Below are 22,136 nucleotides of genomic sequence, written 5' to 3' on the forward strand. Positions count from 1 at the left end.
GGTCATCTTTGTGAGACTTTTGAGTAACCGGTCTTCCAGACGTAATCTTCTGGACAGTTGTCATTTTCGAATCCCATGATTAGAAATTGACAACTGATGTTGGAGAGTTTGCATAAAGTGAGTTGAGGCTTATGTAAGTATTTAGACAGTGCAGTAGTTGGTGCTGTGTTGCGTTGCCTGGATGACTGTCGTCTGCTCTAAGTTGCATACTTGTCTGAAGTCTGTCCTTATTGTTCCAGCTGTCTCATTCCAAATACGGTTTCCAGTCTTCTCCTTTATAACACTTAGCATTTTTGTTTGTTTTGATGCTTTTTAATCAGCTTTTACGTGTACTTATTGATCAGGTATTACATAGCATCTCTCGCTAGTCCATATGTGAATGAGCTGATGTATTTGAAAACACTTAGATCTCTCAAAGACTCTTTTAACAGTTGTATTTAGGATTTCTATGATGTTTTAGCTATATGCAAGGCAACTCAGCAGGGTTTTTCAGTCCACAGGATTTGCTAATGCAGCAGCAGTTAACCGCCAAGGGAAATTTAAATTTCAAGGGACACTTCATGTCCTGATTTGTAAAAGCTCTACTGTGCTGTTCCAGAAATTTCTGCTAGCACCTATGTTTAGCTGTACCGTGGGGCTTGTTTCACCTGCTGTATACTGTTTCCTAAAGCTCATGAAGTATTATATTGCAGCAACAAGTATATTCTCTAGGTGGTAGTGGCAGGGCTAGCAAACGTGTCAGCCCCTGGTGTTCAGATAACATGTGCAGAGCATTTAGTCTTATTAGCACAAAGCATTACTCCAGGCTAGAAATAATCCGTTTTGGTATCTAATCTACCAGTTATATTTTTACTTTATGATATGTTAATACTAATGTCACTGATACCGGAATGGGCTCAGAAAAGGTACTGATGTTTTTCTCTTAGTCTCATACTTGCAGCTGACAAAGTGAACAAATAAAACAGATCAATACTGTTTTTGTCATGAGGTTCATGTCATGAGATTTCATTTAGAAAAAAAAACCAACAACAACACACACAAACATGAACCTTGAACACAACAACAGTTTTATGATTCCTGTATTCATAAATTCCTGATAGGTCTCCCATGTGCCTTCTAAGAATAAGGTGATTTTGGAAATTGCTGTCTAAGTTTAATCCAAGTATAAAGATGAACAAATGTAGACTGGTATAATGGCTGATATTCAAAGTGATCTTTACCTTTGGAAGTAAATGAGCCACACTAGGAATTTGTGAACTGTAAGAGCAAAAGTATGAAAGGGTGGTAATTGGTGAGATTTGCTTAAAAAATAAAAGTATTGATCATATTCTTGCTGGCAAATAAGAGGCTTGCATACTAATTTAATAGTGCTCATTATATGTATGTAATAGTTGTCTAATTTCATATTGTATAATCTGTTTGTGAAGTATTCATTGTGGGCAAACAGAGGTCATATTTTGGAACAGCAGGCATTCAGTAGCAGGATGAATGGAACATATCACTCATGTCTACTCCGGAAGTTCGTAAAGGTGTATGTTGTTTTTTGAAAGTTGGTCATTTTCTCTTTTCCTTGTGTGATTTGGAACAGAAGTGATGTTTGGTGCTGTTGAGAATCCAGACTGTGAAAGGATTTGGAATCCCTGTTGTCATAATTCTTTGAGTGTATGAAGCTCATGTTGCCTGGGAGAAGAGAGACTGTAATCCCCTCCTTGCTCTTCCAATTTACAGCCCAGAAGATTACTCCTCAACTTTTTATCCTTAGGGTCAAAATCTACTATATATTTTAAAGCAGTTCAGAAAATCAGACTTCCAGTAAAACAGAATATGTTAAATTAATTTATTTTGCAGTTTTTTAAAAAAAATCAAAACAAAAAGGATATCTACACTCTTTTGTTCTATATTATATACAATTTTTATATCCTAGAATGACAGTGTTTTATTTGAAAATAATATCCCTGGTTTTCTATTGTACTGAAGGTGCATGCAGCAACTAAAGGGCCTCCACCCAGAATGGCAAGCTGCTGGTCAGATATGGAATTATTCGTTTTCTTAGTAATGAGCAGGAAAGATATGTGAGGGATGTTTCAATTTAGGGTCCGTTTAAAACAAAACTAATTCTGATACGTATTTACAGGCAAATGAGATTTCTCTATAAAGCTTTCTGGCTATCTCAGTTAGGATTGTTATATGCGGGAGGATACTAATAAACTGAAGCAAACTTGTAGCACAGCAACAAATGTGATTAAGAGATTATATAGAAGGGTGCTCTAGAAGCATATATTTGGGTTTTGTCTGTAGGTCATGGTTTCTGATGATCAGATTGTGTCTGGGTCTAAGGTCCTGCCCAAGCCATAGGTGTTGTGCTATGGGACAATTTTCAACTCTCCACTCCATTTGAGTGGATAAATCTTGGGATGTCAGTGTCACTACTTTCAACCTGTCCTAATAACAAATCCAGAAACATGAGAGAGAAAACAAGGAAGATGAGAACAGACCTGTGGTGGAGAACAAAGGTACATGATTGACACCTTGAGATGCTTCTGTTTTTGTTGTTCCCAGTGGAATTTTGATGGAGAATCTCTACTGAATTGAGATTCTAGAGAAGGAATTTTACTTCTGATCTTATTTTTTTTATTTTTTTGTCTATGCCTTTGTCTAGTCCTTAAATAAATAGGTTACATCGATACTTTGTTTCAGTGCTTGCAACAGACTAGTTCATCTGTTAGTTTGTCTCATACGCAAATCTGTCTCCTCTCTTTGTGGCGTATTTTGACTTTTTTTCCTTTTTTCATTTTATAAATCTCTAATTAAGCCTTAAGAACGAAGCCTCTAGGCTATTATTTTATTCTTCTTTATATTTTGTCATGCCTAAGGATGCTGCTTTTGGACAAGAGTTTCATTGTTTAAGAAGCTCCACATAGATTTGTTTGTTCCCTCAAGGACGGGGGTTCTGCATTAGACTTCCTTCAATCATCTTTATTGTTTTCGTAGTTAGATGCTGTAAATCAAGACTCACCAGAATTTCTCTGTAGTTAATGGAGAAAAATGAGTACTTCCAAAAATGAATTTTTATTAATTATCCTTAGACATTTTACTTTGATTAATGGGCCAAATAAATATCATGGATTTTAATTTAGAGTAAAACCATTGTTCTAAATGGATTTTCCACTGCTGTTCCTAAACTAGATGCCCTAATAGTATTGAAATTACTTGATTTTTTTTTCACCAAACAATTGTATAGATTCTTTATGCAGAATTTACTTACCCTGAAATAATATTTTTCTACATCACATCTTTAATTTCATCGTAATGCCTCTTGCTCTTCACTGTACACATCTTGGAGTATCTGTTTGAGATTATAATAGTAGCTGAGTATGTCAAATGTTGCAGTATATTTTCATCCTGTGAGTTACACTTGCAGCTAATTAACTGATATTGGGGGTCTTCCTTATTTTTCTTGTATTTGCATCAATATTTTTTTCCTTCCTTTCTCACTGGCAGTTAAACCACACAGAATGAAAAAGTCATAACTTAATGGATGACCCCTTGGATCACAGATGCTGACAAAATGAAGCCTGAAAATTTTAAATTGGCTAGCTGCTGTTATCCTAGCAGAGCCCATTAAAGTCACACAAGAGAGCATAACTTATTATGTAGCTAAACTGTGACTTTTTCATGGTTTCTTTGTAAACATGACAAAATTTATGGATGGCATTAGTGATACTAAGTTGACAGAATTAAAACCACTGTTTATTGATACAGTTCAGTAACTTGATTTAATTAGATTCTCACTGCATTGATCTAAGAGGATTTTCACGCAGTGTTTTATGACAACGGTTTAGAGGAGAATACTGAAGTTCTCACAGGGATGATGAGTTGAAATAAATATTTTCATTTAAAAATATATATACTTAGTGTTTAGGCTTTTGAACTTTTCCACAGATATTTGGCCACTGGACAGGCACAGACTCCATCCTTAAATAATAGTGTACTGCATTAACACCGGGTGTATTAGTATGACAGAGATTCAGCTCTACTTAAATAGACACATTAGCAGTTGGATGTCAAAATTCAGGCTCCATTGATGGGATTGACTGTAATGGGAACTTCAGATCCTTAGTTCCTTTACTGATACTCGCATTTAGTGTGCTTTATGGAACAATTACAGAAGTGAGTGAGGTTATTAGGATAATCAATTAACTCTGAATCTGTTGGAGCAGATAATACCTTTTAATTTCTTCGTGTTTCTTTCCTAGGCCTGTCTTTCCTTAGGCTACCTGTCTCTGTTAATAAGCAACCTGGTTGTAAATCTGCTAAGCACTGTTTTATACCTTTTTCTATTTCATAAGCTTTACTGAAAATAACGGGCAGTACTGGTCTCTGGTCTTCTAAACAAAAGCTTTTAGACATGAAAACATAAGAAATGATAAATTGAAGGCTAATTGAGGCAAGAAACTTGAAAAACCTTCATGAAATTACTGATAAGTATTTATGAAGATTTATAGAGACGCTTCATGGATTTGCATAAGGCTTTTGTTCTATTAAATATGGTAAAGGGTTGTAAGGGGTTGGTGTTTTATTCAGCTTAAAACTACTTGACAGAGATTTTGCTGCTGTGCATTAAAGTTAGTGTAAACAGTAATGGTTTAGGGAGAGCAGCAAGGTGTATTGAAGAAAATGGTAGTCTTTAAACTTAAGTAAATCTGGTTTTGTACTGCTTGTCATACAGCGTGCTTCTTTTTCACAGTTACTGGTTTAGCCTTAAAAATGCACAAGCTTTCAAGTATTTTCACTACTTTTACTGTTGAATGGATGTCATCACAATAATGAATACTGTTTTATAATAGGAACAAAGATTTTGTTTTACTAAATATACCAAACTGACCAACACTAACATACTCGCTTGGTTGCTTTCTAGTTCAGTTATAAAAATAGCCCAGCAGAGCTTCTTTCTATAAAAGGATTATTCTAGGGAACATTTGCTTTACCAAGAAAAAAATATATTCAGTGTTACTATATTTGACAGAACAGACGATGTGCAGTATTCTTATCCTGTATTTACAATGAAGTGATGCTCCTTCTCTGTTACTAGAATTCGGATATTATTTTTTTAGAATGGTCTCAAAAACCCTTCCTTAAGGAATTTCATGGTACGTTTAAAAATATATTTTCTTTTTGTAGTGTTCTTCATACTAAAATAAATACAGAATCTCTAAGGCATGATGGAAGATATATGGGAAGAGTTTCTACTCTAAAGAAAAACAGTGCAGTTTGAAGAGATTATACAGTAAAAGAGGACTAATCTAAGAAAACGCAGCTATAATATTGCTGAATCTTTTCACTTTGAGGCATTCTGCAGAATGCTGATGTAGCCAATAAAAGGGCACATTCATCAAAATGTGTAATTTAATTTTAAAAATAAAACACTTCAGTTTAAGCATACAGTACTCAGATTTCACATGAAGGTGAAGAAAGCCCTTAGGCCATTTAAAATTTATGAGGAGTCTTGTGATTTCATTCATTATGTTGACAATATGCGCAGCTTCTTTCGAAAATGGATTGGACCAAAAAAGGTGAACAGACGTGGTCGTAATAGCTCTTCCCATAGTGTGTGCTGAATTATGAGAGTTACTTCTGATTATACGTTACCCAGGAGGACTGTTTAATGTGCTTGGTTATATAGATCTGCAAATTTTTAGCTGTGGGCTGGTATCCATACTGAGCCATAAATTTACAGTTGATGTATTGCTTTCTAGGCAGACAACTCATACTTTGATAGAATTAAAGGCAAGAATTGATTTCCTGCTAAATAAGACACATTTCAGTTTAAAGTCTAATAAATGGAAACTGGAGTCTCTATATGAAAACGTATATGCAACATTTACAATGTATCCAAAATGTGTTTTTTTATTATAGATTTGCATATAGATATGGAAAAATACTTTTCTGAATGAAAAAAGTATCTTTAATCCTTTCTGCTACTTGGATTTCAGTTGTCAGAAACATACCATATTTTTGACTGCTTTGGCTATCTCTCTGTTCTGGTAATATAACATACTATCAAGATATACTTTTGTGGTTTTAGCTTGTGTTAAGTACTGAAGTGAATATTGCATGAGTTAGCAGACTCATATGCTCATAAGTACCATAAAAGATTAAAAAACAAAACAACAAAAAAAACAACACACCTTTATGTGGAAAAACAAATTAAACAGTGGTTGTTTATCGGCTATGTGCCACGAAGGGTCTTTGTGAAATTTGGAAGGAGGCTGGTTCACTAAGACTCAGAGCAACGTCTTCTACGAACCAAAGTAGTTTCTCCTAATCAGCAGGTAAGCAGCCAAGCAAGTCTGCTTAATTTCGCTGTGAAAACCTGCTGCTGTTTTAGCATTTTCATGATACTTGTAGAACAAGTAAAGGAGGAAAGAAGCAACCTGTGCTGACAGAATACGGAAACTTCGCTGTGTGATTTCAACGTAATTTATATTTGGAATTACATCCTGGTTCAGAATTTAAGTTTGCTCTCTCCCCTTTTCCTCTCTCTCTTTTCCCTGTTCCCCATGCACTCTTATTTTTTTCCTCCCTCTATTCTTTCTATGTGTTACTTCTGCACTGAAGAATGTGCTGTGTAAAGTTTAATGAACTAGGATAATCCCTCATCTGAGGGAGTTGTATCCTGGAGGATTTCAGGTCCTGTTTTTTCCTTTAGAACAATTTACTATAAACTTCCAGTTGACACGTGAAGTAATGTGTATCCTTCTTGTCTATAAAGGAAACATTTTTCCGTAAATATAATTTCTCAAGTGTAGTCTCATTTAGTGTCAAAGCTTCGTTGCTGTCTGGAAGGCCCCACATCCATCTAGTTCTTGTTTTACATGTGAAATTTTCATTTAATTGCTCTGCTGCTATGTACATCTGTAAATGAAATTGTATATCTACTCTAAAATAAAGGAAGCTGTTGTCAACTTACGATGATATAGCTTCTGGGTTAAAGCTGTCTCCAACAGTCTTCTCCTTGGTAGCTTTCAGAATTATTCAGGATACCTGTGGCTGCAGAACTCAACTCAACAGATTTCTAGGATGTTGTTGGAAATACACGTGCATGTCTTTGTATATATAATGAATTTTCTGAAGATAAGTAGTAACTCCTGAAGAAATAAACAATCATTTTTTCTTCTGAAAAATGGTCTTTTTTTTTTTTACATTTTACTGTAGAAATTGTAGTGTTTTAAAGAAATTGGGAAGATGAGGTATGTGCCACAGAAAACTCACCAAATAATTCAGTGTGGGTGATAGTCAGGATCATATGCTGAATAATTCAGATATTCAGGTAACACAAACCTGTCTGACTGGGTCCATGCATATGCTTTTCTGGTCCTATCCATACTTTCCTGCCTTTTCTGTGCATTTTTCTTGCCACACCATCTGTGTTGCTATGTATGATGGATCTGTTAGCTCAGGCTCACCAACCAGTGGTTGACAGGAGTATTTATAAGGCAGGACAGGCACTATTATGCTGTGATTCAAATACACTTCTAAGCAACAGTCAAAAGAACCGTTTATGGGAATGTAGTCCCATTAGCTCTTTGATCATGTGACACTGATGTGACACACAAAGATGATGACAATGAAAAGAAATGTGACACTTTGCCTCAGATGTCTGGTATTATTCTGTGACCCAGGATTTAGGATGTCCCCAAGAATTTCAGCATTGAGAAGGAAGGAAGATTCAGCTTTCATCCTTCTACTCGGATGACTACATGGGAAGGTTTTTTTATACCTGGAAGAGACATATTTCAGTTGGGAAACAATTGCAGGTATAGAAGTTCCTAGTACTAAACATCATATCTTTACACATGCAAAATCTTTCATTTCTGTAGGGAAAAAATACTGATGATAATCAGCAAATCGAATTAAAAATAAACAAAACAGAACCAAAGAATTAGCTCTGTTGGAAGAGGGCATCCCGGTTACTGAGAAGAAAGGTGATGCTACTGTTTTCCTACTTTTAGGCAAACTACTTTTCAGAACGGTCAAGGAGTTCCTAAATTTGAGTTCCTTCTCAGCTCACCATTACCTGAAGTGAAGACGTGTCAGGACAACCAAGCCTAGATTTGAAGAGATGACCAGTGGAAGAACGGGTTGCAGTCTTTAGTCTTACTTGCATGCTATAATTAAAAACTGAGATACTACACTACTCTCCAGGAAGGAAAAGATGGAATTTTTCTGGAGTTTCTCATACCCTTCAACTCATATTGATGCATTTCATCCCAATTTATCCTCCTTTTCTAGAGGTGGAAGTGGTAGAAAGTATCACACTAGTTTTTTTGGGAAATGTGTTTTTAAAATAAAGGGTTGATCCCATCTTGATGTATTAGACATTAGGAAGGAATTTTTCAGTCGGAGAGTTGTGAGGCACTGGCACAGGTTGCCCGGAGAAGCTGTGGATGCCCCATCCCTGGAGGTGCTCAAGGCCAGGCTGGATGGGGCTTTGGGCAACCTGGTCTAGTGGGAGGTGTCCCTGCCCATGGCAGGGGGGTGCGAACTGGGTGGTCTTTATGATCTCTTTCAGTTCAAACCATTCTTTGATTCTGTATCAATGCAAGTTCTTACTTCTGTATTCTTCTCTACTGGTATTAACTGAACAACATTTAAAGCTTTATTTTTTTTTTTAATTACGTGTAATGTCTTTGTTCATCATGACACTGGAAAAGCAACACTTACCTAGTTCTGTTTGAGCCATCTTAATTTAGAGTCATAAGCCTTAACATTAATTCTTTATTCTAAGCTCTAAATTTTAGCTTCTTTTATCTCAATGCTTTGATAAGTGTTTTTTATTTTTCTAGGTATGTTTTTAAAGTGGTTTCAGAAATAACATTTATCAGAGATTGTCTGAATCCCACTCTAAATTCACAAGAGCTTTCTTTTATTTCTAAGAAGTGTCTGTTTTCAGGTTAGATCTTGCAGGCATTTCCTCTGAGCGGATTCGCAGTGTTGTTATATCTGGTGCTTTTTTGATGCACTGTACATATGTATGCTTGCTAGATGTTATTTTCTTCTGCTGCTCTGAGTTGGCAGCTCTTGGCTGCATCACCTGCAGTTGTACATTGTTTTGCAAATGCAATACATGGCCCTACATCTTATATGGTTCTTGTTTTATACTGTTTCTGGCAGTATTTCCTTTGTGAGGGTTCTTCTAAGTTTTTACTTTGTATTCTTACGTTTTTGCTTTTTGTCTGTAGTCAAACTAAGTATCTTTGTATTGTTCTTTCTCCTGGGCATTTTCTTTTTGTCCTGAGTGATTTCTGCAGCCCTGCCACGTCACATACGACTCTTTTCCAAGTGTGAAATCATATCTTCCGTTAGTTCCTTGCCCCTCGCCCTCCACCCTGCAGCTTTGGATATCAGAACTGAATTAATATCTGATCTGTTATAATGAAATCTGCCAAGTGCCTTAATTATAAGTCTGACTTATTAGTTTAAAATGAATAAAAGATTCTTCAAGGAATTCTTTCACTTTTTGCAGTTTCATATGCAGTCTTTCAAAAACCTCTCTTTTGAGGGTTGCAGCATTACTGCAATTTCAGCCCAGAGCTTGCACTGACAACCTGGCTCTGTTTGGAAACTTGTTAACTGATCCGTAGTTACAGGTCCAGCAAAAACAAAATAGTAGTTATCAGTGAAATTTATTTTTAAAAATTTACCACGTGGATTCCAGCGTCTCCCATACAGATGCCAGATACTTCTCTGATTTTATCATAGAACATCCCAGTTGGAATGTCCGAGTGGGACGGGACCCACAAGGATCATCAAGTCCAATTCCTGGGTCCCCAAAGGGCCACCCAAAACAACAACAAAATCAGACCCTATGTCTGAGAGCACTGTCCAAACCCTCCTTGAACTCCGGCAGGCTCGGTGCTGTGACCACTGCCCTGGGGAGCCTGTCCCAGTGCCCGACCACCCTCTGGGTGCAGAACTTTTCCCTAACCCCCAGCCTGACCCTCCCCTGTCCCAGCTCCATGCCGTTCCCTCGGGTCCTGTCGCTGTCCCCAGAGAGCAGAGCTCAGCGCCTGCCCCTCCGCTCCCCTCGTGAGGGAGCTGCAGGCTGCCATGAGGTCTCCCCTCAGCCTCCTCTTCTCCAGGCTGAACAATCCAAGTGACTTCAGCCGTTCCTCATGTGTCTTCCCCTCTAGACTCTTTACCATCTTTGTAGCCCTCCTTTGGACTCTCTCCAATAGTTTCACATCCTTTTTGTACTGTGGTGCCCAGAACTGCACACAGTACTCAATGTGAGGCCGCACCAGCGCAGAGTAGAGTGGGACAATCGCTTCCCTCGACCTCAAAACTTTTACTGAAATCCAGAAATACTACATTGACTGGCTTCCTTTGGACAACTAGGTGGGACAACTAGGTGGGTGATCTTGTAGAAGGAAAGTAAGTTTGTTAGATGTAACCCTCCCTAGTGAACCCATGTGGGCTCTGACCAATGTCTGTGTTGTCCTTTAGGTGTTTTTTAATAACTCCCAGAATAATCTTCTCCATAATTTTACCAGGCACTGACTTGAGACTGACAGGCTTGTTGTTGCCAGGATCTTCTTTCTTTTTTGCCATTCTTGAACATTCGGACCACATTTGCCAGCTTTCAGTCAACCGGGACCTCTCCAGATTCCCAAGACCACTGAAAAATAATCTGAGAGAGGTCCCGTGGTGATATCAGCCAGCTCTCTGAGCACTCTGGGGTGAATCCCATCAGGCCCTGTGGAGTTACATGCATTTTCTTCCTACCATTCATCAGTCTAACACTTGTCTTGACTTGTTACTGGCCTTTAGTTACAGCACTTCAATTTTTCACTCTCTCTTGTTCTTAAGTGTCTGTCTTCCTTACTGTTTTCTTCCGATAATCATAAAATAGTTTAGTTCTTTACTATAGTTATAATTCTGTAACTTTTGAGTTACATGGTCCAAACACCTGGTTAAAGCAGAGCTAATGTTAGATCTAACTGTGCAGAGACTTAACTAGACATTTTGAGTGTTTTCATTAATGAAGATCACATAATCTTGTATGAGTTCCCGATTGGTGTTACATAGTGCTGTGATTTATATATTTTTTTTAATAGGAGAGTAGAGGAAATGTTAAAATCGCAAGTGTTACTAAAGTTCAAGCCTACTGCCGGGGAGTCTGTGATGTAGTGAGATGCTGCACCTGACCATATCCTATTTTAATTTTCCGTGCTAGTTGCTCAAAAAGGATCCGTTCATATTTCTGAAAATACTTATGTTAGTGTGACTGCCTATAAAACAGAAAGTGACAGTAACTGTGCTGAAACAAATGTTATGGCTGATACAGTACTACTCTTCTTGAGTGAAATAGTCTGTATAGCCAGAACTGGACTGTTAAGTAAAGAACATTATAAAAAAAATTCTATTCTTAGGAAATGAATTCCTTTGTATTTTTTCCTGTCTTACTGTGTTATTATTTTTTGGGTTAAGCTCTTTTTTCTATGATAGTGGCCATTTTGCTGTACTTTTTACTGCATTTGAAGTAATGTATTCCATTTAAATATTTTAATGCTACTGTGAATGTTAATTTCTTTAAAATATTAATCCAGTGTTATATATTTGACAAAATGAAAACTGGTGTCATGTAGAGATATGGTGTGTAATGGCAAAGGCTCTTTGGTTGAAAACTATATGAATAGTAGGGAAAAAAGTGGAGGATGCTGTTTGTGTGGGGAAGCTTTGTACTTATCTCCTTGAGGAAGAAAGTGTTATATTTGTCTGGTGATATGTATGCATAGTTAATAAATGATGTATAGGAATTAAAAATATTTTCTATCATTTAAAATATTTTTGTTACTGTTGATTCTTCTTGAAGGACAAATGTCTTGAAGGACATGTGAAGTACTTTCTGAACTGTTTGCTTCCTCAAGCTCTCTGATAAAACATGAAAGTCGACAACATGTATTCTCCTTTCATGGAATTAATCACTACTTTCAGGTTGCTTTTGTTGGTACTTCATTTAACATAGATAGTCTGTTCAGATTTAGTTATTATGTTTTTATAATAAAAAGCATTGGTCTTTGTCTGCGTGATTCAGATGTTTAGGAGTGGCTTTATAAGCAGGGTTTCAGAGTTCAAAATCAAACCTTTTTAAGCTTTTCATAGTGGCTACTCTGCTTCTGTCTTCATAGGATTATCATGTTTTAGTTTCATCGTAAATGTTGAGAATATTGAACATTCCAGTATTTAGATGCATTGTAATTGTATCAGTATTTTGTCCTTGCTTAGAAAGTGTTCAGTTTCATATATTTATAGCTAAACCTTAACTCCCTCCCACTCTAACCTTGTCTTATTGATAAACGAAAGTCATGGGCATAGTGTGAAATCCTTCGTGAAACAGCGGGAATCACTTGAAAAAGCTGTTTCTAAAGACACCTTGTACTTACTACAGCAAAAAAAAATGGGAAACAATAGGCAACCCTTTCTGCTTGGTTCATCTACATAGGCCATTCAGTGGAGTGCTGCCTCTACATATTTGTAGGATGTAACACCAGAAGGAGGGAGCGCTGGCAGAACTGGATATTAAACTTTTTTTTAGATGGGGCCTTCTGTCCCAAAGACTTTCTTATGGTTGCAGATTTTCTTTGTAGTGACTAAAACTGAGCTGTGTGAGCACATACGAGACCTACCATTCTACAGGTTGAAGATTTGCAAAATTTCCACAAGCTTTGAATGTCTTATCAGGTCAATAATGGAGCCAAATGGGCATACGCTGCCTGGATTTTTTTCCTCTTTCCCTCTTGTTTTGAATATTAACCCTACTGCTTGCAGATCCCTTTCATATCATCAGTTTTTCCTTCTTTTGATATTACAGTCAGTCATTCACCGTAAGACACCTATTAAGCTAAGGGAAATGGTTCAAGAATATTTTTGCTTGCCTTTATAAAGCTTGGGCTCTCTAAACGAGTTCTGAACTTCCCATGTTGCCTACTGAGAAATACTGTGCATATGAAACTCGTATTATTGTAGGTCATTGAATTCATTTTTAAAATGCCAATTGACATCATTCCCTTAGGGAGTTGTAAGTTGCAGCCTCATATTATGTTCTAGCACAAATGTGGAAATTCAGCATTTTAGAAGGGAACTCATTTGCAGTACAGAAACAACTTAACATGGATCAGGTGATGCCTTTTGAGCATTTAAATCTTAATAGGTGGAAATAGCAGGCTTTCTAGAGATCTTCACTCTCATTACATATTTAAAACTCAGGAGAAAACTGGGTTTTGTTTCCTTACTTCTGGCAGCAAACTTCACAACTGCTGTTGATTGTTGTGTTTTGCATAACCCAAAATGGAAATTAGAGTAGCAATCATGGACACAACTGCTTAGTTCAGCACAGATATGGGACACAAAATGCATGAAGAGTAATAGACAAAAACCAGCTATCAAGGGCTATTTGTGTGAATGATTTTTTCATTGGAACGGTCTGTGGATGTTACTGGTGTTTGTTACATCTTGCTGACATACGGCATGCATTTTGTTTTTGTCAAATAGTCAAAAATAGAACACTGTATATGAAAGACAATTATCCAATAAAACGAGTTTTTCTTTTACTTATAACCATACCAAGGAGCATGGCACTTAATGGTTTGTTAGTTTTTTTGATTCCTCATCTGCTGAAGTTTATAAAAATGGTAATTTTTATTTTTTATAGTTGTGCAAAGCAAGGTTGCTGTCTTTGGCCCATCCTCCCCTATAGAAACCCTCCAACATCATCTTGTCAACATGACTGTTACAACTTCTTTAGGTCAAATACAGAAGTTTCCAGAACTGACATATCACTTACTGTGAAAATACTGAGTTTCTTGAAGCACAATTGTATGCGTTCATATCGTTCTAATCTTTTCAATAGCATTTTTTTTCCCTGTAAGTATGCTTCTTTATTTACAGTAGGACTGTTTCTATTTAATATAGTCAGCGTGGAATGATTGTGACCCTCTGAAACTTGTCTGTGATGTTTGTGAGTCATAACTCTTGAATTGAGAATCCACACCTTAGTTACAGGAAATAGACTAAGAAAAACAGTTAGTTTATTTTTAATTAGGTAGGATAAAACACTAGATAATATGTGATACAGCATATATAATTTTGGCAACAGGAATAAAGATAATATATTTATAATATATTGGGTTTATTTTCCAATTCCCATCTCCAATTGGAATGATTATATTCTTGAATAAGCAGAAATCTTTTTGGCATTCTCCAGTGAGAGGTCATATTAATAATGCATCTTTCATTTTAATTTTTCTTCTTTTTCTTCAGACTTAATTCAACGATTTTTGTTTGATTTCGTAGCTTGTCACTGCAAGTGAAGCTTTTAATAGCATGCCAAGGATACCGCAAACTGTGCTAAACTTTAAACGCTGTTTTATATGTTTCTTTGGGTTACATGGTTAAAATGGGTTAAAAGCATAACATCAGTTGAAGGAAGAAGAGGGAAGGAGGGAAATGGTTTCTTTATATTGTTCAGACTGCACAGTGAATTTACATGAGAATTTTATCAGCATTCTTGGTGATATGCCTACTATGAAAGAATTCCCCACAGATGCAAATTTTTTGAACTGGCTTCTTTATCTATCTTCTTTTGAGATACAGACTAAAAGGATGGATCTGCCTTTTATGTCTAGAGAATGATGCCTTGAGACTTATTTGCCATATATTTCAGACAGCCTGTCCAGCTGTTGAAAATAGAGCAATTTTGCAGACAGTTTTTACTTGTACTAGGGTTGAGGTTGAGGCAAAGCAATGGGAAGAGCAGCCACTTCTTTGACCATCCATTTTACTGTAGTTAATGGAAATAACTCAAACCACTCCAAATTTTGAGTATTTCTGACATATAAGCAATCTAAAAATGTTGGCCATTTTGTTAAGACAAGTGTCTATGTCTTTACTAAACCTGAAGATCTGTGGTCGTTGCATCACATCGTAAATCATAGGATAATTCAGGTTGGAAGGGACCTTAGGAGGTCCAGCCTTTTACTCAAAGTAGGGTCAACTGTGATGTCAGACCAGCTTCCTCTTGACTTTATCCAGCTGGGTCCTGAAAACCACCAAAAGTGGCCCTGTCTGGCAGGCTGTGTCCCCTTATTGGGAAAAAATCTCTCCTTGTATTCTGCCTGAACCTTTCTTGATTCAAATTATGTAGCTTGAAGGAGATGATTCCTCTTAGATGACCTGTTAGGGTCCATGAGGAGGGTCCAGATGAGGGCCACAACGATGATCAGAGGGCCGGAGCACCTCTCCTATGAAGAAAGGCTGAGAACCGGGGATGTTCAGCCTAGAGAAGTGAAGGCTCTGAGGAGACCTTATAGAGGCATTTCAGTACTTAAAGGGGGACTACAAGAAAGACATGGAAAGGTTCTTTATCAGGGAGTGTAGTGATAGGACATGGGGTAGCAGTTTTAAACCAAAAAAGGGTAGTTTAGATTTGCTATCAGGAGGAAATTCTTTACTCTGAGGGTGGTGAGGCACTGGCACAGGTTGCCCAGAGGAGCTGTGGATGCCCCATCCCTGGAGGTGCCCAAGGCCAGGCTGGATGGGGCTTTGGGCAACCTGTTCTAGTGGGTGGCATCTCTGCCCATGGCAGGGGGTTGGAACTGGGTGATCTTTGAGGTCCCTTCCGACCCAAACCATTCAATGACTGCATTAGAGTTCGCTTTTGTATGATTGTGTGAAGGTGGTTTTGTTTTGTTTTTTTCCCTTCAGACAGAGCTGCTGTGGGAGGTAGCATGATTTCTTGGCTTGATTGGTTCTGTCCCCTTTGGAAAAAATGCTGAGGACTACATTAGGAGAAGGTGTAGAATTCATTTTTGTATAATCTTGTGAAATCTGAAGGCTGACACTTTAAGCTGTAAGCATGATCAGCAAAACCTAGCAAGAAAATCTCATTCTACTTGGTGTAGACTGTAGATTTTATCCATTACCTCCTGTATCATTAAAAAAATCACTTGTTTGCTAATGTGACTGAAAAAAGACTGCTACTTCAAGGCAGCAGTGTGTCGGGTAGCTCTTACACTACTGCATAGCACCTTGAGTTCTCAGGATAGGCAGTTGCTGAGAGTTTCGGGAGTGATAGCATTAAGTATTGGAAAATAGGGTGATAGTGTGCACATTTTTACTTACAGAGTTCATAGTTTTGTGGGGGTCATATCTTTGGTTTAATACTAACGTGACACACATTTTAAACCATCAGTTGTGACTTGCTTTAAAATGTGCATATAGTTTTCACAGAATCACAGAATCACTTGCTGTCATTCATTTTGAAAGCTGTTGACAGATAACATTAATTCTAATAGTGTCTGGTCTAATTCCTGAAGTATGTTGTGACTAAGTGGTCCCATCTGTACAAAGTTTTAGCCTTTTTAACAAATGCCATACCTGGCAGATTGGGTTCAGAGTTAGTGTATGAGCTGTAACAATTTTTCAATGCTCGGTTGTTTTCACAGTCTTAATAGCATTTTCCTGAAAGCCTAGTTTACCATATTGCAAAATACACCTCTATCCCTTTTCTTCAAATTATGTTGTTTATTCACAGGAGTGACTGTCTTTTTCTGTATTAATAATGCATGAAATATCTTGAAATCTGAGGTTTCTGCCCATCTATAAAATAGAAAGAAATCAAGGTGATAATATTCCCATTTCAAGATGATAAAGATAGTTGCAGGTCTGATCTGATCTGGTAGTCATTATTCCAGATACTGGTATGTGTGTTCTGTAAACTTGATTTGTTTGTAGTTTTCACTGAAATTTTAAAAACAAATACAGAATCAGAATCTGTTCAGTGGTTAGATTACATGTGCATGTAATTACTGAATATCCATTTATGAAATATCTGTGCATGAAGTTACTGAATATCTGATGATTTCTCCATTTCAAGCATTGCTTTTGCATAGCGCCTTGGAACTGAAAGGTCAATAAGTTTATTTTCTTGATGCTTTCCTTCCTTCCTTTTTTGAAGTTTGCCTCACAACAGGTAAGATTCTTGGAACATTTAGGTACAAATGGAATTTTGAGACAGAAATCATAACAAACGATGAAATTTATTGAAATTTGTATGTTTGCAAATATTATTAAGACTGCAACTTCTTTCATTTTGTTTGGGACCTCATAAATGCCTTTATGTGTTTACAGATTATTCTGTCTAAATTGGGAAACTAAAAAAAAAATTACATGTATAAACGCAATTGTTAAAAAATTGAAGGCTCTTAATTGACTTCTCAATTCGAATTTGCTTTCTGTCCTCCTGTACGTTAAAGCCATAATCATTCTCTCTTATACTCATGAACACTGACATATAAGTTGTTAAAATATCCAGTAGGTACAGAAGATAATTTGTTCCAGGACATCACTTAATTATCCAATTAATTGGGTATTTTTCATTTTTGCTTTGTCATTAGAACAGTAAGAAATGTCGATTTTTGGACTGCCTTTGTGGGAAAAAAAAAAGTTTTATTTATGAGCATGAATATGAAAGGAATTTCTATGCCTGACTATAGTGCTTTGTGTTTTGGATTCTCTGACTGAGGCACTTTAAAGGTAGTCATTATGTTGCTGCATATCTGCTGGATTATTTCCTCTTTATTGGGTTTCCATACTTATGTTTAAAAAAAGCATAAAATGTCTGTTTGCAATGGTTGTGATGTCAAGTCTTCTGTTAATACTTAACCTGTCTAGCTGAATTGTGGTTAAAGAAGCTACGTTTCTGCAAACTCAAGATTAGGTCACTCATATATATAGTTATCTTCTTTATTGCACATTTATAAAGAATAGTATTTAACAAATAGAAGGCTATCACCCCGTTCGTGGAATTATAAAACATCACATCTCCTAACCTTATGTTCCTCTATCAAAAAAATGACTATATAAGGTCAGTTACTGCCTCAGTTACAGAAGAAGGTACTGAATTTTGTTTGATGAAGTGAGTCAGTACCATTTCTCTTGCAATATGATTAGTAAATATTCTAAGTATTTTAATTTTCTATGTCATGTGTAAGAGCATTTATTTAAAAAAAAAAAAACAAGTGTAACACCCTGCAGACAAGGAGCAAAACCATGTGTTTTTTGTAGCATTCTAGCTGTCTCTCCCACTTCTTTATGGATTTTTTTTGTGTTCCTGTTAAATTCTACCAGCATCCACAGTTTAATTTTGGTTTTCATAGGTTTTTGTCAAACAGCTTTCTTTCATACCCCAATCCCTGATTTAAATGGAAGTATTAGCATTATGAGTGCATTTTCTTTTGAAATATTGTAGATGCCTGTGAGTGTATAAATCCTGTTTTTTTCATGTGTAGCAAAGTTAGAGTACTCAGTGAAAAAATAATAAAATATGAGCATAGGTGACTATTAAAACAATCATACGTTTGACAATGAGGTAACAATTAAATGCCATAAAAGAAACTTACCAATATTTTCTCTGAAAGTAGGCATAAATTATATCAAACAGGCAGGTGACGATGATTCTTGGCCCTAATGTTGTCAAATGTTATGACATAGTTCAAGAAATTCCTTCAAAATCCAAAGCTGCTTTTTGTGGGCAGTATGATCTGTTTTCTGAACTGACTAGAGAGTTTATAGTCTGACAAGCTTGCTGTAGAAATTTGAATAAATGAATGTTGTATCAGTTTGCCATACTCCCCCCCGGTGGTGTTTTTACTGTCCATCATCATACAAAGTACATTGCATTAGTTTAGTTCCGTTATTGAAAACTGTTTTATTATCCACTTCTTAAGAAACTGTTTAAATTAAAGTGGAATTGAGCTATAATCTTACCACACTACTGTAGTAATGTCATCGTGTACAGTGGGAGGTGGACATAGATCTGTCGGTAGCAACACTCCCAAAATGCACATTGAAATCCACACCATTGTGGTATTGTTATTTTTGAGATCCACAGCCAGCCAGTCTGAATATATTGAATTCTTCCTTGCTGTAGCAGTGAAAAGATCAATTCTGTAGTTCTGCACATCGCAAGTGGCAAAATCAGATTTAGGGTGTTATCATGCTGATTTAGAAACAATTGATTTATTATTTCCATGAAAATGAAAAAATAAGTGAATACAAAAGCAGGTGAAGTAATGGAGAAAATCATTCTGGATTATATGTTCTCTTTGAGAAAACTTTTGTTATATAATGGTAATCTTATTCAGAAAGAAGCTAAACACTGCCACTTCAGTTGTGAAATCTTAATTAAATCTAACTAATCTAAATTAATGATGCTTCTTGCTAACTTTTGTGTGTCTCAGATGTGTTTTTACCTTCTGCCATATGCAGTATTGTCAGCTATATGTCATGCGTATTTGGTATACATTATTATAACTTGCACTGGGAAGGATAGAATGAGTGCTAGTACTCTATGTTAAAACTAGCTTACTATTTGTAATGTGCATCTTATATCTAGTATGTGTCTCTGTAGTGGTGCAGGAGAATAAGAATATTAAATATTTTTTACAAATTGATTTTCAGTTTTTCTTGTTCTTGTTAAATGTATATTGTCTTTACCGAAAAGGTCAATGAAAAACCATGAGGTAGTTTCCTGTATAAAAGAAACTGCATCTCATTTCTCTGAGATGGTTTGTAAAATGCAGAGGCTATATATGCTCTGTCTTCTCCTACCTATCCAATTTGCTGACAGCTGAACAAGTTTTATTTTCCAGATAGTGTTCTTATTTTTCTTAAGGTTTTGGTCAGAATTCTGCTTCCATGATTCCAGAAAAGAAGTCACTGTAGAATCTGGGCTCTATTGAACTGGTATGTCATGAAGAAAAACCGGAAGAAAAATATTTAGAAAATTAATGTCATCTTTGTGCATAGGACTGTGGAGAGGAGATGCTGTTGTTAACATAAGTATGAAAAAAGTAGACAATACTGGAAATAAAATTTAGAAGAAACCAAATGGCCTCATATCACTATGTAAGTTTATTCAAATGTATGCAGATAATGGAGGATTGATTTACTTTTTTTTTAATCCTCCTTACACATGTAATACTGAGAAAGTGGAAAACTCATGCTGTGTAACATTTATAGACTGGAGAGATTAAAGGTGAACAGGAAGAACTGCTTGCACCTGTCTCTGTACTGCGGGGTCCATCCCCCAGGAGCAAACTGCTCCAGCACGGGTCCCCCACGGGCGGCAGCTCCCCCCAGACCCCCTGCTCCTGCGTGGGCTCCTCTCCACGGGCTGCAGCTCCGGCCCGGGGCCTGCTCCTGCGGGGGCTCTCCATGGGCCGCAGCCTCCTCCAGGCCACATCCACCTGCTCCACCGGGGGCTCCTCCACGGGCTGCAGCGTGGAGATCTGCTCCGTGTGGGACCCATGGGCTGCAGGGGGACAGCCTGCTCCACCAGGGGCCTCTCCACAGGCTGCAGGGGAACTTGTGCTGCGTGCCTGGAGCACCTCCTGCCCTCCTGCTGCACTGACCTTGGGGGCTGCAGGGCTGGTTCTCACTCCTCACTCTCCCAGCTGCTGTTGTGCAGTAGTTTTTTTCCCTTTCTTAAATCTGCTCTCACAGAAATGCAAACTACATCGCTTATTGGCTCATCTCTGGACAGTGGTGGGTCCCTTTGGAGCCAGCTGAAACTGTCCCTTATCTGACATGGGGCAGCTTCTGGTGTCTTCTCACAGAGGCCGCCACTGCAGCCCCCTGCTACCAAAACCTTGCCACGTAAACCCAACGCATCAACATATGGAGCAGGTTAAATCTGCATTTTTAGATTTTGTGGTAAAAATTATTTTCCAATATTACCAAGGCAGATGTCCTCTTGCATCTTTCGCTTTTAGAAATAATGCTTAAACGTATTCTTTGTTGCTTCATGCAGATCTACTTGCCTGGAGCAGTGTAATAAAATGAAGTAAAACCCAAAATGTTTAGTCTGTATGGTGACTGCAAATGTGCAAAGCTGTTCATGTTCAACTGTCTAGCTGTGGAAATGTACAGCAATTTACATAAATAGTGTACAAATTTAAAAATCAGCTACATATACTAGCCAGGTGTCTGCCACTTACTAGACTTAAAGTATTTCAAATCGGATGTGAAGAACACATTCGTATCTTAATACCAATCCTTGTTCAAATGTTTTACATGTCCTGATGCATCTTACTCTAAACTCAGACTACAGCCTTTGTCACGGTTATGAGAAAACTATTTTAATATTTTATTCACTTTATCTTACATTATTTGTAAATCTAAGATCTATTAATGTAGCTGACAGAAAAAGAAGGGATGTTTCTCATGTTCATTAATATTTGAAGCTTGTATATAACTCTTAATGGTACCAAAGCAGGAATTGCATAAATGCCTTGGCCACAGAAAGAACAAGCTATCAAATTACCACTTCTTACTGAGAAAAATCTGAATTTTCAGTATACATATTTTAATTACATTCTTGGTGGCATGTGCTTTTCCAGGCCTGTGCTAAGAATGAAAGTTAACAAAACATTTATAAATCCATTCTCTATATGATATTTTTAAAGCTGTGCCTATTTTATATATGAGATATAAGCTAGAGCTCTAGGTATAAAAACAAACAACACCAACAAAAAAATCAAACCATCATGTATGAACAAATGGCGTGAACTGGGTGTTTGTACCATCTTTCTGGAAATTGCATTCATGTTGGGAATGTTTCTAAATCCTCTAACTCAACCTATTTATAACTGTTTATAAATAGCAGGAAACAGAAGTTCAAAAACACAGCAAAAAATATTTTTGAAAAACAAAAAACAGCACAACCCCTGACCCCCTAAAAACACACAAAAAAACCCACCCGCCATGATTAGAAGAAGTACAAGATAAACACTCAAACACTCTAGTTTTTAATCTGAATGTGAGGTGAGCAAAACAAGAAAAGAGACTTTTACTCTGTTTGAAGACTTAGTACTACATGGCACTAACAAGGCTTGAGAGTTGCATATAAGATTTATAGCTGTAGTTTCATTTCAAATTCCTTTCCTTGTACCTGAGAATTAGAATAAAATATTTTACTTTCTTTTGAACGTTTATTTTCCAGTTAGGAACATACATTCCTTAGAAAGAAAAATTTTAATAAAAATGATACTGACTACACAGCAACAATTCTGTTC

The 22,136-nt window shown here is 36.9% G+C and overlaps 1 protein-coding gene and 1 long non-coding RNA gene across 8 annotated transcripts in view; both read left to right on the forward strand.

Annotated features, from left to right (window-relative positions):
* Positions 1-22,136, forward strand: part of IMMP2L (inner mitochondrial membrane peptidase subunit 2) — a 464,509-nt gene that overhangs the window by 29,219 nt on the left and 413,154 nt on the right. The gene's annotated exons all lie outside the window — the stretch shown is intronic.
* LOC310882345 overlaps positions 1-22,136 on the forward strand; it is a 108,444-nt gene that overhangs the window by 12,473 nt on the left and 73,835 nt on the right. For both annotated transcript variants that reach the window (XR_014572898.1, XR_014572899.1), the window contains exon 1: positions 1-22,136. This exon is cut by the window's left edge and continues 12,473 nt beyond it; it is cut by the window's right edge and continues 22,007 nt beyond it. This is a non-coding gene — a long non-coding RNA (uncharacterized lncRNA).

Source organism: Anser anser (assembly GCF_964211835.1).
Source record: "Anser anser genome assembly, chromosome: 1".
Taxonomy (NCBI): domain Eukaryota; kingdom Metazoa; phylum Chordata; class Aves; order Anseriformes; family Anatidae; genus Anser; species Anser anser.